Source organism: Apium graveolens, chromosome 6 (assembly GCF_009905375.1).
Source record: "Apium graveolens cultivar Ventura chromosome 6, ASM990537v1, whole genome shotgun sequence".
Lineage (NCBI taxonomy): Eukaryota > Viridiplantae > Streptophyta > Magnoliopsida > Apiales > Apiaceae > Apium > Apium graveolens.
Window position 1 is genome coordinate 56,041,161 of NC_133652.1, and position 17,844 is coordinate 56,059,004.

At 42.2% G+C, this 17,844-nt stretch overlaps 1 non-coding gene across 1 annotated transcript; it reads right to left on the minus strand.

The window, feature by feature from the left end:
- Nucleotides 1-8,418: 8,418 nt before the first annotated feature.
- On the minus strand, nucleotides 8,419-8,525 carry LOC141669409 (small nucleolar RNA R71). The gene has a single exon (XR_012553695.1). It is a non-coding gene; the product is annotated as a small nucleolar RNA R71 (small nucleolar RNA).
- Between the last annotated feature and the right edge of the window lie 9,319 nt (nucleotides 8,526-17,844).

A 17,844-nucleotide genomic window follows, 5' to 3' on the forward strand; every position in this document is an offset into this window, starting at 1 on the left:
GCCGTTGTCGATCTTTAAAAAGCTGGATCTGCCTGATCCAAAACCCACATACATGTCGCTACAATTGGCGGACCGTTCCATTACTTACCCAAGGGGCATAGTTGAGGATGTGCTCGTCAAGGTGGATAAGCTCTTCTTTCCTGCAGATTTTGTTATTCTGGATTTTGAGGAAGATAAGAAGATTCCCATAATCTTGGGGAGGCCTTTCTTGGCTACTGGCCGTACCTTGATAGATGTGCAAAAAGGGGAACTTACTATGCGGGTCCAAGATCAGGATGTGACCTTCAACGTATTCAAGGCAATGAAATTCCCTACAGAAGATGAGGAGTGCTTAAAAGTGGATGTGATTGATTCTGCGGTTACTTCGGAACTCGATCACATGCTAATGTCTGATGCATTGGAAAAGGCCTTAGTGGGGGATTTTGACAGCGATGATGAAGATAGCAACGAGCAATTACAATATCTGAACGCTTCTCCATGGAAGCGAAAGCTCGACATACCATTTGAATCTCTTGGTACTTCTGACCTTAAGAATGCTGAAGGGAAGCTCAAACCATCAATAGAGGAAGCACCTACCTTGGAGCTTCAAACCATTACCTGAACACTTGAGGTATGCTTTTTTAGGTGATTCATCTACGTTACCTGTTATTATTTCAGCTGACCTTTCAGGTAGTGAGGAAGACAAGCTCTTAAGGATTTTGAGAGAATTCAAATCGGCTATAGGATGGACCATAGCAGACATCAAGGGGATAAGTCCTTCATATTGTATGCATAAAATTCTGTTAGAGGAAGGTAGTAAGCCAACTGTGGAACAGCAGCGAAGACTGAACCCGATCATGAAGGAGGTGGTGAAGAAAGAAATTCTGAAATGGCTAGATGCAGGCATCATTTATCCTATTTCTGACAGCTCGTGGGTGAGCCCCGTATAATGTGTTCCTAAGAAAGGAGGTATCACTGTGGTCACAAATGAAAAGAATGAGCTCATCCCTACTCGAACAGTTACAGGATGGAGAGTATGCATGGATTATAGAAAATTGAACAAAGCCACAAGGAAGGATCACTTCCCTCTCCCATTCATTGATCAAATGCTTGACAGATTGGCGGGACATGAGTATTTTTGTCTTCTGGATGGTTATTCCGGGTATAATCAGATTTGTATTGCACCAGAGGATCAGGAAAAGACTACCTTCACTTGTCCATTTGGCACATTTGCTTTTCGTAGAGTTTCGTTTGGGTTATGTGGCGCCCCGGCCACCTTTCAGAGATGTATGATGGCTATATTCTCTGACATGATTGGAAATAACGTCGAAGTGTTCATGGATGACTTCTCCGTCTTTGGACACTCATATGATGAATGTTTGAATAATCTGCGCGCCGTACTCAAAAGATGCGTGGAAACTAATTTGGTGCTTAATTGGGAGAAATGTCATTTTATGGTGCGTGAAGGCATTATCCTTGGGCATAAGGTCTCTAGCAAAGGTCTGGAGGTGGACAAGGCCAAGGTGGGAGTCATTGAAAATCTTCCCCCACCTAATTCGGTGAAAGGAATCCGTAGTTTTCTCGGTCATGCGGGTTTTTATCGGCGATTCATCAAGGACTTTTCAAAGATATCTAAGCCGTTGTGCAATTTACTTGAGAAAGATGTGCCTTTCAAATTTGATGATGAATGTTTGGCAGCATTCGAGACTCTCAAGGAGAGTTTGATCACGGCACCAGTTATTACAGCACCAGATTGGACAGAACCGTTTGAGATGATGTGTGATGCGAGTGACTATGCGGTAGGTGCAGTTCTGGGACAGCGCAAGAAAAATCTCTTCCATGTGGTCTACTATGCGAGTAAGACTTTAAATGGGGCCCAATTGAACTACACCACTACTGAGAAGGAGCTTTTGGCTATAGTCTTTGGCTTTGAGAAATTTCGATCTTATCTGCTTGGTACGAAAGTGACAGTATTCACTGATCATGCAGCTATTCGCTATCTGGTTTCTAAGAAGGATTCGAAGCCGAGACTCATTCGTTGGGTGCTTTTACTTCAAGAATTTGAGTTAGAGATCAAAGATAGAAAAGGTACTGAGAATCAAGTAGCTGACCATCTCTCTAGGTTGGAGAATCCCGATTCTACTTCACAAGATAGGACGTTAATCAATGAATCTTTTCCGGATGAGCAGTTGTTTGCAATTCAGGAGGAAGAACCATGGTTTGCAGATATTGTAAACTATCTTGTCAGCAATATAATGCCGCTTAATTTGACATCCGCTCAAAAGAAGAAGTTTCTGCATGAGGTGAAGTGGTATATGTGGGATGAACCATATTTGTTTAGACAGGGAGCTGACCAGATCATCAGGAGATGTATCCCGTTCTGTGAGACGGAGGGGATATTACGAGACTGCCATTCCACGGTTTATGGTGGACACTATGGATGTGAGAAGACGGCAGCTCGTATTCTGCAAGCAGGTTTTTTCTGGCCTACTTTGTTCAAGGATGCTCATCAGTTTGTTTTAAGGTGTGATCGTTGCCAAAGAGTGGGAAATTTGTCAAGGAAGGATGAGATGCCATTAAATGTGATGCTTGAAGTCGAGGTCTTTGATGTATGGGGAATCGATTTCATGGGGCCTTTTATCTCGTCTTGCAATAATCAGTACATCTTGCTGGCAGTCGATTATGTCTCAAAATGGGTCGAAGTTAAAGCTTTACCGACAAATGATGCAAAGGCAGTGCTAAATTTTCTTCATAAGCAAATTTTCACAAGGTTTGGAACACCTCGGGTAATCATAAGTGATGAAGGATCGCATTTTTGCAACCGTAAGTTCACTTCTATGATGCAGCGTTATAATGTGAATCATCGAGTAGCTACTGCCTATCATCCGCAAACAAATGGTCAAGCGGAAGTGTCTAACAGAGAGATAAAGCGCATTCTAGAGAAGGTTGTTTGTCCGTCAAGGAAGGATTGGTCTTTAAAGCTCGATGAAGCTGTTTGGGCTTACAGAACAGCATACAAAACTCCACTTGGGATGTCACCGTTTCAGTTGGTGTACGGTAAGGGATGTCATCTACCGGCGGAGCTTGAGCATAAGGCCTACTGGGCACTGAAGAAATTGAACCTGGATTTAGATGCAGCTGGTAAGAAAAGAATGCTTCAGCTTAATGAACTTGATGAATTTCGACTTCAAGCGTACGAGAATAACAAAATGTATAAGGAAAAGGTGAAGAGGTGGCACGATAGGAAGCTACATCCTAAGTTATTTGTGCCAGGGCAACAAGTTCTGTTATTCAACTCTCGGCTCCGACTTTTTCCTGGGAAGTTGAAATCAAGGTGGTCTGGACCTTTTATTGTCAAAACTGTGTTTCCACATGGAGCGGTGGAAATTTTTGAGAATGATTCGGACCAAGCATTCAAGGTTAACGGTCAGCGGTTGAAGCACTACTATGGGGACATGGCAAACCGAGAGGTGGTTAGTGCCATTTTGTTGACTACTTGAGAAAGGTACGGAACGTCAAGCTAATGACGAAAAAGAAGCGCTGCGTGGGAGGCAACCCATGAATTGTTGTTACAGGAACCCTTAGAAGTTAATAACCTATCCAAAAACACAAAAAAATCAGAAAACAGGGGCTGAAAAAAATTTTTTCCAGAGACCCTCTGCGCGCCGCGCAGCTATGCTGGCCGCAGCTTGCTGCGCGCCCGCGCAGAAATGCTGAGCGGCCGCGCAGGGGTCGAGTTCCAGAAATTTTTTTACAGTTCAGAAAAAAAAAAAAAACAAAAACACAAAAACCCATCACAGCCCATAAACCCACGAATTCTTTTCCCATTACCCCATGATTTTATCCCTCAACCCCACTCCTAATCTAATTTAACCTACTCCACACCCTATATATACATACACCTATCCTACATATCTCCCACAAACTTCCTACACTTAAACCCTCTCATAAACATCAAAAATCAGTTCTTACACACTTTTATTCACAAATCAATGGCACCCAAGAGAGCACGCACTATTGACAGCAGCAGCACAGTTCCTACTACTGATTCATCAAGGGGTACTGCTGTAAGGCCTCGGTTAACTGACAGAGCTGCGGAGGAGGAGTACACTAGGCTGTTGGGGAAGCCGATTCTGAAGGAGAGGGGGTTTTTTACCATCAGGGAGGGATGGTGAGTTGTTGCCCATGATTGCAGAGAAGGGGTGGATAGCTTTTTTGTGAGTCACCCGAAGCAGTACCGATGAGTGTTGTTCGCGAGTTATACGCGAACGCGAAGGCTGAAAAGAATGGGTTTTCTAGTAGTTCGTGAGCTGACGGTTGATTATCATCCTGCGGCGATTCGCCGTGTGATTGGACAGCGAGAGAGGAAGCCCGATGGAGGAGAACTGGAATGAAAAGACTGCTGAGGATTTTGACTTGGATTTGATTTGTGCGACTCTCTGTCGACCGGGCACAGTTTGGAACCGCAGTCCAGCCAATAATGAGTATCGTCACTTTCCGGCGATCGCCATGAACAGGTATGCCCGTGCATGGAATGCATTTATATGTGCTAATATTTTGCCTTCTTCACATGCACACGAGGTCACAGTTGAGAGAGCACAGCTGTTGTGGGGAATTCTGAATGAGGAATACTATGTGGACCTTGGTGAGTTTATCTACCAAGGAATTCTGAAGTTTTTGAGGGGAGCAAAGCATATGAACATCCCTTATGCATCCACGGTTACGAAGCTATGCCGAGCAGTAGGGAGTGAACTGGCTGGCTCATGAGCAGTTGCAGTTGCCAGCAGCTCCGATAGATTCTGGCACTCTGAATGGGATGCAGGAGTGGACCGGTGGTGAGCCTGAGGAGCATGGGCTGGGTTATCGTCTTCCAGGAGGACGTCCAGCACGAGGTGCTACTATGGCTAGGCCAGGGCGTGGTGAGGCTGGTTCTTCGAGAGCTCAGGAGGGTGCTGGGATGGGTGATGCCCAGTATAGGAGGCTTTCACGGTGGATGGATGCCATGTATGAGACGCAGAGCAGGTTTGCTCAGGAGCTCACTCTTGCGTTAGGGAGTGCTTTTTGAGGCCTTGGAGCTGATATCCAGTGGCCAGTTTTTGGTGAGGACTCTGCATACCCGCCGCCTGATACTCCACCCACTGAGGGTGATTATGATGATGACTCCGAGTAGGTATACCCTGTGTTCCTTTCTACTACCTTCACTGGGGACAGTGAAGATTTTAAGTTTGGGGGTGGTAGTTAAGGAATATTTTGTGTGTGACATATAGCTGCATATTCATGATAGTTAGTTCATATAGTTGCATAATTTTTGCCATATAGTTTTTTTTATATAGCTTTATTTGTTTGTCATATCATATAGCTCATGCATATACCATGATCCCTTTTGCAATGATTTATCGACTGAATTGTGATATTGATGCGAGTGTAGTGATAGCATTAAAGTGATATTAAGTTGTGTAGGTTGATATGCATGCTAGAAGCACTTGTATTTTCACTAAGTCTTAGAGAATGCTTAAGGGCTAGATTGTTGTTATGATCTGATTATTTTCGAGGATAATCTATTTATTATGCTTAGAATTTGATAATAGGTTCTTAGTGGTAAAGGCATGAAAAAGAAAAAAAATAGAGTAAAAATGGAATTTGTTGCTAGTTGTGGCTAGGCGTCAAATGGCTAGTAGCCGGCTCGCATGTTATGCGAGTAGTCTAGGGTTGAGCAAGATGGAGCGAAACGCACTTGCTCAGAAAAAAAAAAAATTGCATAATTGATCAAGAGTGGGCTCTTTGGTATTCGAGTTATTAAGTTCTTAGGGGACTTTGTGCCTAGTGACCTAAGGCTTTTAGAGTCTGGGATCCGCTAACCTAACGCTCGTTACATGGATACCATTGTATAAGTCTTTTGTGGACCTCACTCATTGCACGGTTAAATAAGCATTTGAGTTGTAAATAAAAAGCACGATTCCGTAGTAAGCTCCAGAGTTCTTGTAGTGTTGTATATCACTTTGTGCCTAGAATTTTTATTCTTTGTATAATCGTAGGATTGCCTTGAGGATAGTCTAGTCATAGTAATTGGTCTAGTTCCGAAGCATATCTGTTAAGCATTTGCACACACCACGTTTCTGGCTGTATGTCCGTTTGCATGAGTTTATTGATCTTTAGTGTCTAACTACATTCGTTGAGACGTGACAATTTGGTTGGTTAATTGTAGTAAGGGGGATCGTTGCATTTTCATATAGATTGCATTCATGCATATTTTTATTTGTTTTTGAGTCTGTGACGCTTGAGGACAAGCATCGATTTAAGTTTGGGGGTGTAATAAGTGGCATTTTATACCACTTAGAACGTCTTAAAATGGCTTAAATTGGTGTCTTGAAATCAAGTATTTTGTGTATTTGATGCGTTTTTCTAGTATTTATGCATTTCAGGGTATTAGTTGCATTTCGGAGGAGGAATCATCAAGAATAAGCCTTGGCAGGTGTTCACCATTGCGAGAGGAAAAGAACGGGCAGATTACGGCGAAGAAACGGAGCAAACCTGGATTTTTTCCAGAAGGGACCTGCGCGCCCGCGCAGCAACGCTGAGCGGCCGCGCAGCAGCCTTGCGCGCCCGCGCAGAAATGCTGAGCGGCCGCGCAGGGTCGGGGAAAAGGATAAATTATTTTAGACTTCTACTTCTGTTTGGCTTCCAACTTCTATGTAATCTGAGTTTTATGGGACTATTATATAAGTAGATTTGAGACGTTTTCATGGAGAGTATTAAGAAGATTATGTTTTAGATTGTGTTTTACGCAAGAAGCGAAGGAGATAAGGAAGAAGACCGATTTAGCACACTGCAGCGAAGAGGAAGCATATTTTCTTGTGATTCTTGTTTCGTTGTAACGTTGGATGCTAGTTTTCTTGCTTTGACTTATTTACTCTTGTGACGTACTCTGTTTTAATATAATTAGTTTAGTTATTATTTTCTCGTGTTGTTTATTATGATTTCATATGAACCCATGATGGCGATAAGTTTTATTATGGGCTAATCGTGATCATGGGGTTGCAACGGATTTATTATGGAATTCTTTAGTTAATTGTTTAATACTTTAGTATGTGATGATTGCATGATATCTAGTATTGGTTGTGCGTATTCGTCTTATGTGCGTCACGATCATATAAGATAGGGTGTTAATCTCTTGTGAAGCGACGGTGGATCTTGAGATTTAGAACTTGCCATGCTAGCATAGGTTCATGTACGTTGAGCATGATTAGTGGGTAATTCTAACAGTTTTATTTGCCCTATGTAATCAAAAGGGATAACTTGTGCTTAAATCGTTGTGTTGTCAATTTCTGTAGATATATAGGAATTCAACATAATTGATGACTATTCAACTTCTATCTTAATTGTGGATGCTTGGTAGAATGGTATTAGTACAATAAAAGTTGGCTTTTATCAGTTTCGTGTTGTTCGATTAATATCATCACTGTCACATGCTAAAGGTAATAACAATGGCTATAGAAGGAAGTAATAATGAAGTTGTGATCTCATGAGTGTTTTATTATTGATAAATTGAAGTGTTAGTTAAGTGGTTAATTAAGTAGTTAATTATAGTTAATATTTAATCAATAATTTTAAGTGTTATTATCTTAACATTGAGAAGTAATCATACATTGGTGAGTGAGTTAAATTAGACAATAAATTAGTCTGAGTCTCTGAGGGAACGAACTAGAAAGTATTCTATATTACGTGCGAACGCGTATACTTGTGTGAATATTAGTGCGCGATTTTGCCCTAACAAGTTTTTGGCGCCGCTGCCGGGGACTCGGTGTATTTGTTTAGTTTATGTACTTACCATCATTGGTCATTAGGACTCAGTGATTAGGACGTAGTAGTTAATTACTCTTTTCGGTTGTGTTTCAGGTACTTTAGCAAGCATTTATGCAAACTCGTTCTCGTGCTCGCAAGAGGACTTTAGATACAACTGAGGAGACAAACGCAGTTCTTGATATTCCGGAGAAGTTAGATTTTGAGGATTCGGATTCAGGCGCTGAGCAGAAAGAACCAGTAAACATGGGAGATCATATTGTTCAGGCTGATCCAGCTCTTATGGATTTTTCTCGGCCTAAAATTGATGATATTCAGTCAAGCATCCTTCATCGGGCTATTCAAGCTAACACCTTTGAAATCAAGCCGGGCACTATTCAGATGGTGCAGAATTCTGTTTCTTTTGGAGGAGCGGCAACTGAAGACCCCAACATGCACATAAGAAATTTTGTCGAGATCTGCAGCACTTTTAAGTATAACGGCGTGACTGATGAGGCTATCAAGTTGAGGCTTTTCCCATTCTCACTGAGGGATAAGGCTAAAGACTGGTTATATTCTGAACCAGCTGGGTCCATCACTACGTGGCAAGATCTTGCGTAAAATTTTCTGGTGAAGTTTTATCCAATGGCAAAGACTGCTGCTATGAGGAGTGCTCTTACTCAGTTTGCGCAGCAACCTACAGAATCTATGTGCGAGGCTTGGGAACGCTACAAGGAAATGTTGAGAAAATGTCCACATCATGGAATGCCGGATTGGATGGTAATCACTGGTTTTTATAATGGTTTGGGGGCCCAATCTCGGCCCATGCTCGATGCAGCAGCTGGAGGCGCCTTATGGGCTAAAAGCTATACTGAGGCGTATAATCTTATCGAGACGATGGCTGCAAATGAGCATCAAAACCCAACTCAGAGGATGACGTCAGGCAAGGTCGCAGGTATTCTGGAAGTTGATGCAGCCACCGCTATTGCAGCCCAGCTCCAAGCGCTATCAATGAAGGTTGATTCTTTGGCTACGTATGGAGTTAATCAAATAGCTATGGTTTGTGAGCTTTGTGCAGGTTCTCATGCTACGGATCAGTGTTCTCTTGTCAACGAATCGGTTCAGTATGTGAATAATTATCAGCGACAACAGCAGCCTGTGCCAGCGACCTATCATCCTAACAACAAAAATCATCCAAATTTCAGCTGTGGAAATAATCAGAATGCTATTCAGCCACCATATCAGCAAGGAGTGAGTAAACAGTTTAACCCACCTGGATTCCAGCAACCACATCAGTATGCTACAAGGCAATCATATCCTCAACAGGGAAGTGCAGCTGCACCTACTAGTGCTGATTTTGAGGAACTTAAGCTGTTGTGCAAGAGTCAGGCGGTTTCTATCAAGACCTTGGAAAATCAAATCGGTCAATTAGCCAATGCAGTGCTCAATCGTCAACCTGACACTCTTCCCAGTGACACGGAAGTACCAGGCAGGAAGGAAGCTAAAGAGCAAGTCAAGGCTATTACCTTAAGGTCTGGAAAAGTAGCTGATGCTGAAAAGGCAAAAGAAGTCGAAGCTGAAGTTAGAGATGAAGAATCTAAGCAAAAGGAGAAAGCGGCGGAACCAAGGAAGACTACTGTTGAACACACTCTGCCTGAGGCTAATACAGGGGAGAAACAGCTCTATCCTCCACCACCTTTTCCTAAGAGATTGCAGCAACAAAAGCTGGATAGACAGTTCGGGAAGTTTCTGGAGGTGTTCAAGAAACTTCACATCAATATACCTTTCGCTGAGGCTCTGGAACAAATGCCTAGTTATGCGAAGTTTATGAAGACTATTCTTTCAAGGAAGGTGAAACTGGATGACCTTGAAACCGTTGCTCTCATGGAAGAATGCAACGCTGTTCTGCAGCAAAAGTTACCACCAAAACTGAAAGATCCAGGAAGCTTCACCATTCCTTGCACCATTGGCAATCTAACTTTTGAAAAGTGCCTTTGTGATTTGGGAGCAAGCATTAATCTGATGCCCTTGTCAATCTTTAAAAAGCTGGATCTGCCTGATCCAAAACCCACATATATGTCGCTACAATTGGCGGACCGTTCCATTACTTACCCAAGGGGCATAGTTGAGGATGTGCTCGTCAAGGTGGATAAGCTCTTCTTTCCAGCAGATTTTGTTATTCTGGATTTTGAGGAAGATAAGAAGATTCCCATAATCTTGGGGAGGCCTTTCTTGGCTACTGGCCGTACCTTGATAGATGTGCAAAAAGGGGAACTTACTATGCGGGTCCAAGATCAGGATGTGACCTTCAACGTATTCAAGGCAATGAAATTCCCTACAGAAGATGAGGAGTGCTTAAAAGTGGATGTGATTGATTCCGCAGTTACTTCGGAGCTCGAGCACATGCTAATGTCTGATGCATTGGAAAAGGCCTTAGTGGGGGAATTTGACAGTGATGATGAAGATAGCAACGAGCAATTACAATATCTGAACGCTTCTCCCTGGAAGCGAAAGCTGGACATACCATTTGAATCTCTTGGTACTTCTGACCTCAAGAACGCTGAAGGGAAGCTCAAACCATCAATAGAGGAGGCACCTACCTTAGAGCTCAAACCATTACCTGAACACTTGAGGTATGCTTTTTTAGGTGATTCATCTACGTTACCTGTTATTATTTCAGCTGACCTTTCAGGTAGTGAGGAAGACAAGCTCTTAAGAATTTTGAGAGAATTCAAATCGGCTATAGGATGGACCATAGCAGACATCAAGGGGATAAGTCCTTCATATTGTATGCATAAAATTCTGCTAGAGGAAGGTAGTAAGCCAACTGTGGAACAACAACAAAGACTGAATCCCATCATGAAGGAGGTGGTGAAGAAAGAAATTCTGAAATGGCTAGATGCAGGCATCATTTATCCTATTTCTGACAGCTCGTGGGTGAGCCCCGTACAATGTGTTCCTAAGAAAGGAGGTATCACTATGGTCGCAAATGAAAAGAATGAGCTCATCCCTACTCGAACAGTTACAGGATGGAGAGTATGTATGGATTATAGGAAATTGAACAAAGCCACAAGAAAGGATCACTTTCCTCTTCCATTTATTGACCAAATGCTTGACAGATTGGCGGGACATGAGTATTTTTGTCTTCTGGATGGTTATTCCGGGTGTAATCAGATTTGTATTGCACCAGAGGATCAGGAAAAGACTACCTTCACTTGTCCATTTGGCATATTTGCTTTTCGTAGAGTTTTGTTTGGGTTATGTGGCGCCCCGGCCACCTTTCAGAGATGTATGATGGCTATATTCTCTGACATGATTGGAAATAACGTCGAAGTGTTCATGGATGACTTCTCCGTCTTTGGACACTCATATGATGAATGTTTGAATAATCTGCGCGCCGTACTCAAAAGATGCGTGGAAACTAATTTGGTGCTTAATTGGGAGAAATGTCATTTTATGGTGCGTGAAGGCATTATCCTTGGGCATAAGGTCTCTAGCAAAGGTCTGGAGGTGGACAAGGCCAAGGTGGGAGTCATTGAAAATCTTCCCCCACCTAATTCGGTGAAAGGAATCCGTAGTTTTCTCGGTCATGCGGGTTTTTATCGGCGATTCATCAAGGACTTTTCAAAGATATCTAAGCCGTTGTGCAATTTACTTGAGAAAGATGTGCCTTTCAAATTTGATGATGAATGTTTGGAAGCATTCGAGACTCTCAAGGAGAGTTTGATCACGGCACCAGTTATTACAGCACCAGATTGGACAGAACCGTTTGAGATGATATGTGATGCGAGTGACTATGCGGTAGGTGCAGTTCTGGGACAGCGCAAGAAAAATCTCTTCCATGTGGTCTACTATACGAGTAAGACTTTAAATGGGGCCCAATTGAACTACACCACTACTGAGAAGGAGCTTTTGGCTATAGTCTTTGGCTTTGAGAAATTTCGATCTTATCTGCTTGGTACGAAAGTGACAGTATTCACTGATCATGCAGCTATTCGCTATCTGGTTTCTAAAAAGGATTCGAAGCCGAGACTCATTCGTTGGGTGCTTTTACTTCAAGAATTTGAGTTAGAGATCAAATATAGAAAAGGTACTGAGAATCAAGTAGCTGACCATCTCTCTAGGTTGGAGAATCCCGATTCTACTTCACAAGATAGGACGTTAATCAATGAATCTTTTCCGGATGAGCAGTTGTTTGCAATTCAGGAGGAAGAACCATGGTTTGCAGATATTGTAAACTATCTTGTCAGCAATATAATGCCGCTTAATTTGACATCCGCCCAAAAGAAAAAGTTTCTGCATGAGGTGAAGTGGTATATGTGGGATGAACCATATTTGTTTAGACAGGGAGCTGACCAGATCATCAGGAGATGTATCCCGTTCTGTGAGACGGAGGGGATATTACGAGACTGCCATTCCACGGTTTATGGTGGACACTATGGATGTGAGAAGACGGCAGCTCGTATTCTGCAAGCAGGTTTTTTCTGGCCTACTTTGTTCAAGGATGCTCATCAGTTTGTTTTAAGGTGTGATCGTTGCCAAAGAGTGGGAAATTTGTCAAGAAAGGATGAGATGCCATTAAATGTGATGCTTGAAGTCGAGGTCTTTGATGTATGGGGAATCGATTTCATGGGGCCTTTTATCTCGTCTTGCAATAATCAGTACATCTTGCTGGCAGTCGATTATGTCTCAAAATGGGTCGAAGTTAAAGCTTTACCGAAAAATGATGCAAAGGCAGTGCTAAATTTTCTTCATAAGCAAATTTTCACAAGGTTTGGAACACCTCGGGTAATCATAAGTGATGAAGGATCGCATTTTTGCAACCGTAAGTTCACTTCTATGATGCAGCGTTATAATGTGAATCATCGAGTAGCTACTGCCTATCATCCGCAAACAAATGGTCAAGCGGAAGTGTCTAACAGAGAGATAAAGCGCATTCTAGAGAAGGTTGTTTGTCCGTCAAGGAAGGATTGGTCTTTAAAGCTCGATGAAGCTGTTTGGGCTTATAGAACAGCATACAAAACTCCACTTGGGATGTCACCGTTTCAGTTGGTGTACGGTAAGGGATGTCATCTACCGGCGGAGCTTGAGCATAAGGCCTACTGGGCACTGAAGAAATTGAACCTGGATTTAGATGCAGCTGGTAAGAAAAGAATGCTTCAGCTTAATGAACTTGATGAATTTCGACTTCAAGCGTACGAGAATAACAAAATGTATAAGGAAAAGGTAAAGAGGTGGCACGATAGGAAGCTACATCCTAAGTTATTTGTGCCAGGGCAACAAGTTCTGTTATTCAACTCTCGGCTCCGACTTTTTCCTGGGAAGTTGAAATCAAGGTGGTCTGGACCTTTTATTGTCAAAACTGTGTTTCCACATGGAGCGGTGGAAATTTTTGAGAATGATTCGGACCAAGCATTCAAGGTTAACGGTCAGCGGTTGAAGCACTACTATGGGGACATGGCAAACCGAGAGGTGGTTAGTGCCATTTTGTTGACTACTTGAGAAAAGTACGGAACGTCAAGCTAATGACGAAAAAAAAGCGCTGCGTGGGAGGCAACCCATGAATTGTTGTTACAGGAACCCTTAGAAGTTAATAACCTATCCAAAAACACAAAAAAATCAGAAAACAGGGGCTGAAAAAAAAAATTCCAGAGACCCTCTGCGCGCCCGCGCAGCTTGCTGCGCGCCCGCGCAGAAATGCTGAGCGGCCGCGCAGGGGTCGAGTTCCAGAAAATTTTTTACAGTTTAGAAAAAAAAAAAACAAAAACACAAAAACCCATCACAGCCCATAAACCCACAAATTTTTTTCCCATTACCCCATGATTTTATCCCTCAACCCCACTCCTAATCTAATTTAACCTACTCCACACCCTATATATACATACACCTATCCTACATATCTCCCACAAACTTCCTACACTTAAACCCTCTCATAAACATCAAAAATCAGTTCTTACACACTTTTATTCACAAATCAATGGCACCCAAGAGAGCACGCACTATTGACAGCAGCAGCACAGTTCCTACTGCTGATTCATCAAGGGGTACTGCTGCAAGGCCTCGGTTAACTGACAGAGCTGCGGAGGAGGAGTACACTAGGCTGTTGGGGAAGCCGATTCTGAAGGAGAGGGGGTTTTTACCATCAGGGAGGGATGGTGAGTTGTTGCCCATGATTGCAGAGAAGGGGTGGATAGTTTTTTGTGAGTCACCCGAAGCAGTACCGATGAGTGTTGTTCGCGAGTTCTACGCGAACGCGAAGGCTGAAAAGAATGGGTTTTCTGTAGTTCGTGGGCTGACGGTTGATTATCATCCTGCGGCGATTCGCCGTGTGATTGGACAGCGAGAGAGGAAGCCCGAGGAGGAGAACTGGAATGAAAAGACTGCTGAGGATTTTGACTTGGATTTGATTTGTGCGACTCTCTATCGATCGGGCACAGTTTGGAACCGCAGTCCAGCCAATAATGAGTATCGTCACTTTCCGGCGATCGCCATGAACAGGTATGCCCGTGCATGGAATGCATTTATATGTGCTAATATTTTGCCTTCTTCACATGCACACGAGGTCACAGTTGAGAGAGCACAGCTGTTGTGGGGAATTCTGAATGAGGAATACTATGTGGACCTTGGTGAGTTTATCTACCAAGGAATTCTGAAGTTTTTGAGGGGAGCAAAGCATATGAACATCCCATATGCATCCACGGTTACGAAGCTATGCCGAGCAGTGGGAGTGAACTGGCCGGCTCATGAGCAGTTGCAGTTGCCAACAGCTCCGATAGATTCTGGCACTCTGAATAGGATGCAGGAGTGGACCGGTGGTGAGCCTGAGGAGCATGGGCTGGGTTATCATCTTCCAGGAGGACGTCCAGCACGAGGTGCTACTATGGCTAGGCCAGGGCGTGGTGAGGCTGGTTCTTCGAGAGCTCAGGAGGGTGCTGGGATGGGTGATGCCCAGTATAGGAGGCTTTCACGGTGGATGGATGCCATGTATGAGACGCAGAGCAGGTTTGCTCAGGAGCTCACTCTTGCGTTAGGGAGTGCTTTTCGAGGCCTTGGAGCTGATATCCAGTGGCCAGTTTTTGGTGAGGACTCTGCATACCCGCCGCCTGACACTCCACCCACTGAGGGTGATGATGATGATGACTCCGAGTAGGTATACCCTGTGTTCCTTTCTACTACCTTCACCGGGGACAGTGAAGATTTTAAGTTTGGGGGTGGTAGTTAAGGAATATTTTGTGTGTGACATATAGCTGCATATTCATGATAGTTAGTTCATATAGTTGCATAATTTTTGCCATATAGTTTTTTTTTATATAGCTTTATTTGTTTGTCATATCATATAGTTCATGCATATACCATGATCCCTTTTGCAATGATTTATCGACTGAATTGTGATATTGATGCGAGTGTAGTGATAGCATTAAAGTGATATTAAGTTGTGTAGGTTGATATGCATGCTAGAAGCACTTGTATTTTCACTAAGTCTTAGAGAATGCTTAAGGGCTAGATTGTTGTTATGATCTGATTATTTTCGAGGATAATCTATTTATTATGCTTAGAATTTGATAATAGGTTCTTAGTGGTAAAGGCATAAAAAAGAAAAAAAATGGAGTAAAAATGGAATTTGTTGCTAGTTGTGGCTAGGCGTCAAATGGCTAGTAGCCGGCTCGCATGTTATGCGAGTAGTCTAGGGTTGAGCAAGATGGAGCGAAACGCACTTGCTCAGAAAAAAAAATAAAAAAAAATTGCATAATTGATCAAGAGTGGGCTCTTTGGTATTCGAGTTATTAAGTTCTTAGGGGACTTTGTGCCTAGTGACCTAAGGCTTTTAGAGTCTGGGATCCGCTAACCTAACGCTCGTTACATGGATACCATTGTATAAGTCTTTTGTGGACCTCACTCATTGCACGGTCAAATAAGCATTTGAGTTGTAAATAAAAAGCACGATTCCGTAGTAAGCTCCAGAGTTCTTGTAGTGTTGTATATCACTTTGTGCCTAGAATTTTTATTCTTTGTATAATCGTAGGATTGCCTTGAGGATAGTCTAGTCATAGTAATTGGTCTAGTTCCGAAGCATATCTGTTAAGCATTTGCACACACCACGTTTCTGGCTGTATGTCCGTTTGCATGAGTTTATTGATCTTTAGTGTCTAACTGCATTCGTTGAGACGTGACAATTTGGTTGGTTAATTGTAGTAAGGGGGATCGTTGCATTTTCATATAGATTGCATTCATGCATATTTTTATTTGTTTTTGAGTCTGTGACGCTTGAGGACAAGCATCGATTTAAGTTTGGGGGTGTAATAAGTGGCATTTTATACCACTTAGAACGTCTTAAAATGGCTTAAATTGGTGTCATGAAATCAAGTATTTTGTGTATTTGATGTGTTTTTCTAGTATTTATGCATTTCAGGGTATTAGTTGCATTTCGGAGGAGGAATCATCAAGAATAAGCCGTGGCATGTGTTCACCATTGCGAGAGGAAAAGAACGGGCAGATTACGGCGAAGAAACGGAGCAAACCTGGATTTTTTCCAGAAGGGACCTGCGCGCCCGCGCAGCAATGCTGAGCGGCCGCGCAGCAGCCTTGCGCGCCCGCGCAGAAATGCTGAGCGGCCGCGCAGGGTCAGGGAAAAGGATAAATTATTTTAGACTTCTACTTCTGTTTGGCTTCCAACTTCTATGTAATCTGAGTTTTATGGGACTATTATATAAGTAGATTTGAGACGTTTTCACGGAGAGTATTAAGAAGATTATGTTTTAGATTGTGTTTTACGCAAGAAGCGAAGGAGATAAGAAAGAAGACCGATTTAGCACACTGCAGCGAAGAGGAAGCATATTTTCTTGTGATTCTTGTTTCGTTGTAACGTTGGATGCTAGTTTTCTTGCTTTGACTTATTTACTCTTGTGACGTACTCTGTTTTAATATAATTAGTTTAGTTATTATTTTCTTGTGTTGTTTATTATGATTTCATATGAACCCATGATGGCGATATGTTTTATTATGGGCTAATCGTGATCATGGGGTTGCAATGGATTTATTATGGAATTCTTTAGTTAATTGTTTAATACTTTAGTATGTGATGATTGCATGATATCTAGTATTGGTTGTGCGTATTCGTCTTATGTGCATCGCGATCATATAAGATAGGGTGTTAATCTCTTGTGAAGCGACGGTGGATCTTGAGATTTAGAACTTGCCATGCTAGCATAGGTTCATGTACGTTGAGCATGATTAGTGGGTAATTCTAACAGTTTTATTTGCCCTATGTAATCAAAAGGGATAACTTGTGCTTAAATCATTGTGTTGTCAATTTCTGTAGACATATAGGAACTCAACATAATTGATGACTATTCAACTTCTATCTTAATTGTGGATGCTTGGTAGAATGGTATTAGTACAATGAAAGTTGGCTTTTACCAGTTTCGTGTTGTTCGATTAATATCATCACTGTCACATGCTAAAGGTAATAACAATGGCTATAGAAGGAAGTAATAATGAAGTTGTGATCTCATGAGTGTTTTATTATTGATAAATTGAAGTGTTAGTTAAGTGGTTAATTAAGTAGTTAATTATAGTTAATATTTAATCAACAATTTTAAGTGTTATTATCTTAACATTGAGAAGTAATCATACATTGGTGAGTGAGTTAAATTAGACAATAAATTAGTCTGAGTCTCTGAGGGAACGAACTAGAAAGTATTCTATATTACGTGCGAACGCGTATACTTGCGTGAATATTAGTGCGTGATTTCGCCCTAACAGTATACTAAGGTTTTCCTCAAGAATTTGGATTCCTCATGTACCTGAATTGAAGAATGAGATTTTGCAAGAAGCCCACAATTCAAGATTTTCAATCCATCCGGGAAGCACCAAGATGTATCGGGACTTGAAGCGGAATTTTGGGTGGCCAAATATGAAGTGAGAGGTGGCAGAATGGGTTACGAAGTGTTATACTTGTCAGAAAGTGAAGACAGAACATCAATGACCAAGCGGATTAATTCAGCCCCTAAAGATTCCAAAATGGAAATGAGAAAATATTGCTATGGACTTTATAGTGGGACTATCGCGAACGAAATCCGGACATGA